Source organism: Saimiri boliviensis, chromosome 6, assembly GCF_048565385.1.
Source record: "Saimiri boliviensis isolate mSaiBol1 chromosome 6, mSaiBol1.pri, whole genome shotgun sequence".
Taxonomy (NCBI): Eukaryota; Metazoa; Chordata; class Mammalia; order Primates; family Cebidae; genus Saimiri; species Saimiri boliviensis.
Genome location: NC_133454.1, coordinates 76,188,133 through 76,198,265, shown reverse-complemented (window position 1 = coordinate 76,198,265; position 10,133 = coordinate 76,188,133).

The window sequence follows — 10,133 nt, the reverse complement described above, 5'->3', positions numbered from 1 at the left end:
TCAAGGGACCTTGATTGTAAAAGAATCTTACTTCTTTCTTTGAGTTGAAAAATTAGCAACTTCTCTTTTGAGGCTCTTGAGCTCAAACAAGGCTGTGAGAAACAAGGGAGGGGAGGGCTAAGGAGCAAACCTCATCTCTGCACAGATGATTCTTAGGTCCAGATCATAAACTGGCTCTGTGCAGACTATCTACACATAGCGGGGGCGGGGGGAAAGAGGACCAGAGTAGGAAGAGAACAGTTGAGTTTATACAGCAAGTAAGAGGTGGTGCTAGGACTGTGATCCAACTTGCTGATAGATGACCACATCCTAGCCCCAAGGCATCAGAAACAACAGGGCCCTGGGGCAGGTGTGCATGTGCAAAGAGGATTGGCTCAGAGAGCTCCAATCTGGGGGACCTCAAATTGTGATTCCGGGTGATTCAAGTGATACCATTTATGGCTTGGGTTGCCATGAGTTATGCATGACAAGTGGAATGAAGTTGAAGTGGGGAAACAGAAACACACCAGCTGTGTGTCAGAGACAAGTTGGAGAGAGAGGAAAAAGAATGACTTAGAGACCTGACACCATGAAGCACATTTTTAGAACACGGCCCCTGGGAGTCTTGCTGGAGCCTCAGGAGCCTACCCAATTAGCCTCCTGGATATCTGTACTATGTAGACCAGAAAATGTCATCTGCAAGGAGATTACAGTGCTTGATTATTTTCTGGTCATAAACTGATGAAGGCTTTGGGTTCCAAATTTGCTGACAACTATTTAACTGGGGATTGGGCCTAGACTATAGGTAGCTGTGTCTCAGATGAGACACTATTTCTCCACTGCCTTTACAACCAAGCTGAGGTTAGATGCTGGCTTGTTTCAGGCTTAAAAAATAGCCTGAGATTCCAGCAGAGGGCCCTTACTCTGATCTTCCATGTCCTAGCCTCATTTTCCTTTTCTGTGAAATAGACTGCACCCACCTTCCAGTGACAATGAATATAGACTCAAACCCATCCCGTGGCTTCTCTTGGGAAGGGGCTCTGGACGTAGACCCAGACCGTGGCTCATGACCTCATGTGATCTAGGGTCAGCCCCTCCCAACCTGGCAGCCCTTTGCCTTGTGGAACTTTGATGGGTAGAGTAGTAGCTAACAAGCTCTGACTGTCACACAAGACTTTGTACTTGGAGGCCAGGCTATAGAGTGGCTCCAGCCTCAAGGGCTGGGAGATGGGAGACAGTGTCTTAGATTAGGGTCTAACTAGGATGTTGGCTAGAGTGGAGAACAGAGGTTAGGGGGAAGGTAGCTGGGATTACAGGCATGTGCCACCATGCCCCGCTAATTTTTTGTATTTTTAGTAGAGACGGGGTTTCACCATGTTGACCAGGACGGTCTCGATCTCTTGACCTCGTGATCCACCTGCCTCGGCCTCCCAAAGTGCTGGGATTACAGGCTTGAGCCACCGCGCCCGGCCCTCTCTCTCTCTTTTTTAGAGACAGGGTTTCACCATGTTGGCCAGGATGGTCTCAATCTCTTGACCTTGTGATCCACCCGCCTCAGCCTCCCAAGTGCTGGGATTACAGGCGTGAGCCACCGCGCCCAGCCCAATCTCACTTTCAAACTGCTCTATGGCCCCTTTTCCCGGTTCATCATCATGCCCCTTCTTCCCTGATTTTCCATGGTACCTTTTCAGAGTCACACTCCATGGCTAACAAGCTTCCCTATGTCCTTTATGTACTCTATGGGTACAAGCATCTCTATGTCTTTACCTCCAGCCTTGAGAACAGGCTCTACTCCAAGGCCGCTCTTTCCTCCCCTGTAGCTGCCCCAATGGATGAGAAGCTGTATCAGCACGTCTGCACCATTCTCCCCATTTTTATGCTGTTAAATTCCTTCTCCTCCAGCATCATGGATGTAAGCCATATCATTCTCCCTACTCTTCCAATGGCTATCATCTACCAGCCTCCTATGTTCTCTCTGTTGCTGAAGGCTTTGCAGACTGATGTCCCCACACCAGTACCCAATTGCTATGGCCAAAACTTTAACCCACAGTTGCTCCACCTGTTGAAGAAATTCCTTAAATTCCAGTATCTCTCTTGTGAATGTGACCTCTTATCCTTCCGCCTCCCTCACTTCACACCTATGTTCCTGCTCTTTGACTTTGTTACTCTCAGTCTTCCATTCCCCAAAAGCTATTTTTCTCCCACCCAAATTAAACATCAAGATTGATTATCTGGGTCAGATGCAGTGGCTTATGCCTGTAATCCCAGTGCTTTGGGAGGCCGAATTGGGAGGATCTCTTGAAGTCAGGAGTTCGAGATTGGCCTGGGAAACAAAGCAAGACTCCAGTCTCTACAAACAATAAAAATAATTAGCAGGGTGTGGTGTCATGTGTCTGTAGTCCCAGCTGCTTAGGAGGCTGAGGCCGGAGAATTACTTGAGCCCAGGAGTTTGAGGCCACAGGCCACAGTAAGCTATGATTGCATCACTGCGTTTCAGCCAGGATGACAGAGAAAAACTGTCTTCATGAAAAAAAAAAAAAAAAAAAAAAAAAAAGGCCGGGCACGGTGGCTCAAGCCTGTAATCCCAGTACTTTGGGAGGCCGAGGCGGGTGGATCACGAGGTCGAAAGATCGAGACCATCCTGGTCAACATGGTGAAACCCCGTCTCTACTAAAAATACAAAAAATTAGCTGGGCATGGTGGTGTGTGCCTGTAATCTCAGCTACTCAGGAGGCTGAGGCAAGAGAATTGCTTGAACCCATACAGGAGGCAGAGGTTACCGTGAGCCGAGATCGCGTCATTGCACTCCAGTCTGGGTAACAAGAGTGAAACTCTGTCTCAGAAAAAAAAAAAAAAGATTACTCGAACAACTTTCTTGACAATACTTTCTATTAAAAATGAAATCGCGGCCGGGCGCGGTGGCTCAAGCCTGTAATCCCAGCACTTTGGGAGGCCGAGACGGGTGGATCACGAGGTTGAGAGATCAAGACCATCCTGGTCAACATGGTGAAACCCCGTCTCTACTAAAAATACAAAAAATTAGTTGGGCATGGTGGCGCGTGCCTGTAATCCCAGCTACTCAGGAGGCTGAGGCAGGAGAATTGCCTGAACCCAGGAGGCGGAGGTTGCGGTGAGCTGAGATTGTGCCATTGCACTCCAGCCTGGGTAACAACAGCGAAACTCCGTCTAAAAAAAAAAAAAAAATGAAATCAACAACACAAACAAACTATAGGTCAGAGAAAGTTTGAGAACTTTAGAGTCAGATATGTCTGAACTTCAATCCCAGCCAAGCCACTTACTGCTTGGATTTGAGAACTTTAACCTCTCAGCTTCTTGTGTGTGCGTGATGTATATGAGTATGCAAATAAGAATGTGTATTTTATCACTCAGTGTTCAATAAGAATACAGAAACCATTCCAGAGATCCAAGCAGAGAAAGATTTAATGCAAGGAGTTTGTTACAAAGTTGCAAGAAGGCTCAGAGACGCATAATCAGGGAAAGCAGTTACCCAAAGATCAGGAAGCTACTACCAATCTGGATTTAGAGGAGCAAACAGGAGAAAAGTTATCACCCAAAGATCAAAAAGCTGGAGCCAGGAATCTGCACCAGCTACTGATGCTATTGGAGTTTGTATTGCTGATGCTACCCAACCACCTTCACTTTCGCTAGGCAGGAACCATTGCTGCTGATGTTGCCGGAAGCACTGCCAGAAACAGAAGGGGTTTTTCCTTTCTCTTCCCTTCAGACCTAATTGGAACCAAACTGACAAGGAAGTCTGAGAAATGTGGTTTTCAGATTTCCAGCCCTGGTGGTACAGGGAAGATGACAGAAAAGTGGATGTGGGAATGAGCACCAATAGACAATATGTGCTATGTGTATTCGCATGCATTGTTTAACTCTTGGTTGCATGTAATAAAATCCAACTTAGACCAGGCATGGTGGCTCACCCCTGTAATCCCTTCACTTTGGGAGGTCAAGGCGGGTGACCACTTGAGGTCAGGAGTTTGAGACCAGTCTGGCCAACATGGTAAAACCCCATCTCTACTAAAAATACAAAAAATTAGTTGGATGTGGTGGCAGGCATCTGTAATTCCAGCTACTCTGGAGGCTGAGGCAGGAGAGTCACTTGAACCCGGGAGGCAGAGGTTGCAGTGAGCCGAGATCACACCACTGCCACTGCATTCCAGCCTGGGCGACAGATTGAGACTCTGTCTCAAAAAAAAAAAAAAAAAAAAATCCAACTTAAAGCAATGTAAGCAAAAAGAGAATTTATTGATTTAAAGAGCTAAAAAAAAAAAAAAATCTATGGGCAGATTTCAACTTCATGGAAAAGATAAATCTAGGGGTTAAATTGACATTGTCAGGCATCTGTCTCCATCCCTTGCTTTGCTTTCTTTGAGTTAGCTTCATTCTTAGGAATGTTCATCCTTCCTTGTGGCAGGTTGTCCCTCAGCTGCTTTTCTATCAGCACCTCTTGTTCAATAGTTCCAGGGAAGTTCCTGGATCTGATTTTTCACTGGCTCAAATTTTGTCATGTGCCTTTCTCTGAACTGATCACTTTAACTCAGATAGGCCAATCCTGGGTTAGGAACATACCACTGAAGTGGGATGTGGGACTATGATGATTCCCACCTGAACCACATGGACAAAGGGTGAGGAGGGGATGGGTCTCCAAAGAAAACAGACGTACTATTACCAGTAAAAAGGGGAAGGGTTACTGGGCAGATAATATTGGGAACAACAGATGTTCATGATGGGATAATCCATACCTTATGAAGGTTTTCTTTTTCCCCATCCAACCTTCCTTCTCTTCCTCACCTAAAGAGTTTAAAAATATTGATATCACTAGGTATGAAATAGCTCAACCTCTGCCCTGCTCCCACCTTTTGTCCTACATGCACCCCATCCTCACCCCTCTTCCTTCAGTCTGTGAAGGCAAGGTGTCCAATTCTCCTATGTGAACCCTTCATCCCACGCTCTCTCATGACCTCCAGAATCTCCTGATTTCTCACCTCTTTTTTTCAAATTGATCATCTCTACTGGTTTCTTTTACATTACATTCTTTTACATTACATTGGTTTACACCAATGTTCAAGTCTCTACTGTCTTTTTAAATAAAGACAAAATAGAATCTTTTATTTTACTCGAGAAATTCATTTTACCAGAGAATTCCATTTTATTTTTCAATTACCTTTTTTATTATTAATACTATTTTTGATTGAAAATCATAATATACATTTTTGGGGTACAATGTGATGTTTTGATAAATGTATGTAATGTGGAATGATTAAACTAAGCTAATTAACATATCCCTCACTTCATCTACCTACCTATAATTTATTTTTACTTTTATTTATTTATTTATTTATTTATTTATTTATTTTTGAGACAACATTTCACCATGTTGGCCAGGTTGGTCTTGAACTCCTGACTGCAAGTGATCTGCCTGCCTTGGCCTCCCAAAGTGCTGGGATTACAGGCGCGAGCCACCATGCCCGGCCCTACCTATAATTTTTTATGGTGAGACATTTGAAATTTATTTTCTTGTTATTTTTGTTTTATTTATTTTTTTCTTATTTTTAAATATACCATACATTACTATTGACTTTCATTTCCTTGCTGTTTAATAGATCTCGAAACTTATTCCTCCTGTCTACCTGGAACACTGTGCCCTTTGATCAACAACTCCCCATTCCCTTCCATCCCCAACCCTCCCACACTCCCATGCCCCTGGCAACCACCATTCCACTGTCTACCTCTATGAATTCAACTTTATTAGATTTCACGTATAAATGAGATCATGTAGCATTTGTCTTTCTGTGTCTATATTATTTCATTTAACATAGTGTCCTCCAGATTCATCCATGTTGTCACAAATACAGGATATCCCCAATTTTAAATGATGAAATAGTATTCCATTGTGTCTGTGACCACATTTTCTTTATCCATTCATCCACTGGTGGACACTTAGGTTGATTCCATGTCTTGGATATTATAAATAATGCTATAATAAACCTGAGCATTCAGGTATCCCTTCAACATACCGATTTCAGTTCCTTTGGATATATACCCACCAGTGGGATTGCTGGATCATATAATAGGTCTATTTTAAGTTTTTTGAGGAACCTCCATACTGCAAAAACTGAATCCTTTTTTGTTTCAAGGATTCACGTAGGAGAATCTCACATCCCTTTGCAGCTACAGTCTATTCTTTCTTCCAAATTTCTCAAAAGGGGGCTCTGCACTTATTTATTCTATTTCCTCATTTTCCATTTGCTCCATTCATTACATTGTGGCTTCTGCCTTCATTTTCTGCTAATACAGATCAAATCATGGAGATCCATACCTCCATGTTGCCAAATTCAAAGGATACCTTTTTTTCCCCCTTGACCTTATTGGAAATCTTTGCTGCATTTGATGTTGACCACTTCTCTCTCCTTGAAAGTCTTTCCTCTCTTGGATTTCTTCCATGACATTACTCTCTCTTGATTCTCCTCTTACCCTTCTGTTAATTCTCAGCTTTCTTCTTGACTGTCTTTTTCTGTGTTGGCTCCTAAACACTGGCATTCCCGGAGTTCAGTTCTCTGGCCTTTTCTCTTCTCACCCTATGCTCTTCTGGGTAGTTGTTGGAGTAGTTTTGTTGAACCAGGCTTGGTTGCTCACACCTGCAATCCCAGAACTTTGGGAGGCCAAAGTGGGAGGATTGCTTGAGTGCAGGAGTTCCTGACCTGCTGGGGCAACATAGTGAGACCCCCATCTCTTCATAATAAACAAACTACAAGAACAGTTCTGTTGAAGAAGAGTGTTGAGATTGAGAAAGTTTTTGCCAGGTCTTGAATTTGACTTGTGAATTCTACTTCATGTAATATGTGGGAAGACTTTATTCTTTATAGATTTTCTAAGTGAAAACCACCATCAAGAAGAAAAGAGGTTTGTCAGATCAATAGTAAGAAAAATTACAATATCAAAGCAGTATAGTGGAGGATAAAGTTGCCTTCATTCCAGAAGTGCCTTTATGGTTAATAGAGATGAAAGCTCTGTTCTTTTATATAAGTGACTTGGGTGCCAACTGCCTAGTAATGCTAATTAGCTAAACTATCAAACCAAATAACATAAAGCCACTACTCTTGGTAAGTGACTCTAGATGGATTTGCTTCTAATTCGGATTTTTCCTGATGGTTCCAAGGTAATAATTTTCAAAGACTGCTGCCTCAGAGGAACCCACATTGGTCAGAACTATATGCAGCATTTCAGGTGGTTCATAAGCTATTGGTTGCTCCTTTACTATAGAAAGCATCAGAAGAGGCTGGGCATAGTGGCTCACACCTGAAACCCTAGCACTTTGGGAAGCCAAGGCAGGCAGATCACCTGAGATCAAGAGTTTGAGACCAACCTGATCAACATGGTGAAAGCCTGTCTCTACTAAAAATAGAAAATTAGCCAGGAGTGGTGGTATGTACCTGTAATCCTAGCTACTTGGGAGGCTGAGGCAGGGGAATTACTTGAACCCAAGAGGCAGAGGCTGCAGTGGGCCAAGATCTTACCAGTGCACTCCAGCCTGGGTGACAGAGTGAGACTCCATATTAAAAAAAAAAAAAAAAAAAAAAAGCATCAGAAAAGGGAAGAGATTAGAGTAGAGTAAGCTTGGGTGAAAGACACAGGTTGATTCCACATTGGTCAGGAGGCTTTGCAGACCTCAGAGGAGATTGGGAATTCAGGAAGACTGCATGTGAGTCAAATATAAAGAAGAAGATGCCCATGTGAACTGCACATGGGCATCCCTAACTAATTAGACGCCTCTCTTCAACCTCATCATGCAATCTGTATCCCTCTGACCTGAAGAAATTTCCTTGAATACTACAGCCTTCCTGCTCAACGAGTTTGGGAAGACAAACATTTTGGTGGGCTATCTGTAAATGGGTGATACTTCTGGTTTTTATTTTTTTATTTTTTTTATTTTCTCAAAAACTAATCTGGATGTCATTCTTTTCTCTACAGTTCCATAGCTAATCAACCAATTGATCACTGATTTCTGGAAATTCTACCTTTTGAAAGTTTGTTAGACCTATGCAGATTTTCTCCATTCCTAGTCCCACCACTAGAGTCCGAGCCATCATCATATTTAACTTAGACTATTGCTTCCTAACTGGTCTTCATTCTTCCAATTTTGTTTTCCTCCTATCTATTCTCCCTCAGCAGCTGGAGCAATATTCTAAAATGCAGTGGTGAACATGCCCCTCTCCTGCTTCAAACCCTTCCGTGATTTTCCATTGCCCTTAAAATAAAGCTGCCCTTAGCCCAGCCTACAAGGCCCTCCTTGATCTGGCACTTTCCCACCTTCATATTTCATCTTATGCCATTCTCCACTATCACACCTGTGTTAGGCTGTTCTTGTGTTGTTATAGAGAAATACCCAAGACTGGGTATTTTCCAAAGAAAAGTGGTTCAATTGGCTCACAGTCCTTCAGGCTATACAGGAAACATGGCACCACCATCTGCTCAGCTTCCGGGGCAGGGCGGGCCTCAGGGAGCTTTTACTCATAGCAGAAGGCATGGGGGAACAGGCATCCCACATGGCTGATCAGAAGTAAGAGAGTGTGGAGGGAGAGATGCCATACACATTTTATTTTTTATTTTTATTTTTTGAGATGGAGTTTCACACTCTGCCACCCAGGCTGGAGCACAGTGGCATGATCTTGGCTCACTGCAGCCTCTGCCTCCTCAGCCTGGGTTCAAGTGATTCTCCTGCCTCAGCCTCCCAAATAGCTGGGACTACAGGTGCCCAAGACCATGCCTGGCTAATTTTTTGTGTTTTCAATAGAGATGGGGTTTCATCATGTTTTCCAGGCTGGTCTTGAACTCCTGACCTCAGTTGATCTGCCTGCCTTGGTCTCCCAAAGTGCTGGAATTACAGGCCTGAGCCACTGTGCCCAGCCATGGCACACACTTTTAAATAACCAGATTTCACAACAACTCACTCATCATGGAGAGACAGCATCAAGCCATGAGAGATCCACCCCTAAGACCCGAACACCTCCCACCAGGCCCGACCACCAGCATTGGAGATTACAATTCAACATGAGATTTGATCAGGGATGAATATCCAAACTATATCAACACCCATAGTGACCTTCCTGTACTTCTCCTGCTACTTAGAATACTTTTCTCTTCTCCTGGCTGACCTCTAGCTCCTTCATCCCTTTCCCTCACTGACTTGTCACTTCCTATGAAAGCCTCCTAAACCTCCCAGGCCAAATTAAGCCCACTCACATAGGTCCCTGTGTGTAAGCCCACTCACACATCTCCTTCAAGATATTTATCACATTCCTAATTACACATTTAATGTCGCTTTCCCCTGTTAAATTTCAAGTTGTTTGAGAGACGGAACTGTATCTTCTTTCTTGACCTGTTGCTAGCACCAAGGACAGTAACTCACACACAGTAATTATTTGATGAAAGAAAACGAATGAATGAGTGAATGAGGATACCTTTGTTCTTTTGTGTAATTCTTATTCATCCTTCAAGAACCCAGGTCAGATGTCATCTCCTCCAGGTGAGATGCAGTCAAATCTGATTCATCTTTGGATCCCTAGGGCCTGGCTTGGGACCTGATACATGGTTCATATATCAGAGACATTTGTCAAATCACTATAAACGATTGGCCATGAGTTGATAATTGTTGAAACTGAATGACAGATATATGAGAGTTCATTATATTGTTCTTTCTACTTTAGTATATATTTGAAATTTTCCATAATAAAAAGTTAAAACATTTATATTTACCTCAAGTAAAATAAAAGTATATTCAAAGATGACCTTGAAACTTCTGGATTGGGAAGTCAGTAGTTGGTGTCATTCATTGGAATGGATGGAGTGGAGCTTTGTCCAGTGTAGGATGTGTGTTGTTGTGGTGTGTGTGTGTGTGTGTGTGTGTGTTGAAGAGCATTCTTTTTCACCCCAGAGAAACTCCTTAGATGACTCATGAAGGGGGATGTAATAATGAATTCAAGCTTGGTGGGGTGGCTGATGCCTGCAATCTCAGCACTTTGCGAGGCTGAGGTGGGAGGATCACTTGAGCACACGAGTTCTGGACCAGTCTGGAGAACACAGTGAGACCCTATCTCTACTGAAAAAACAAAAAGCCAGGTGCGGTG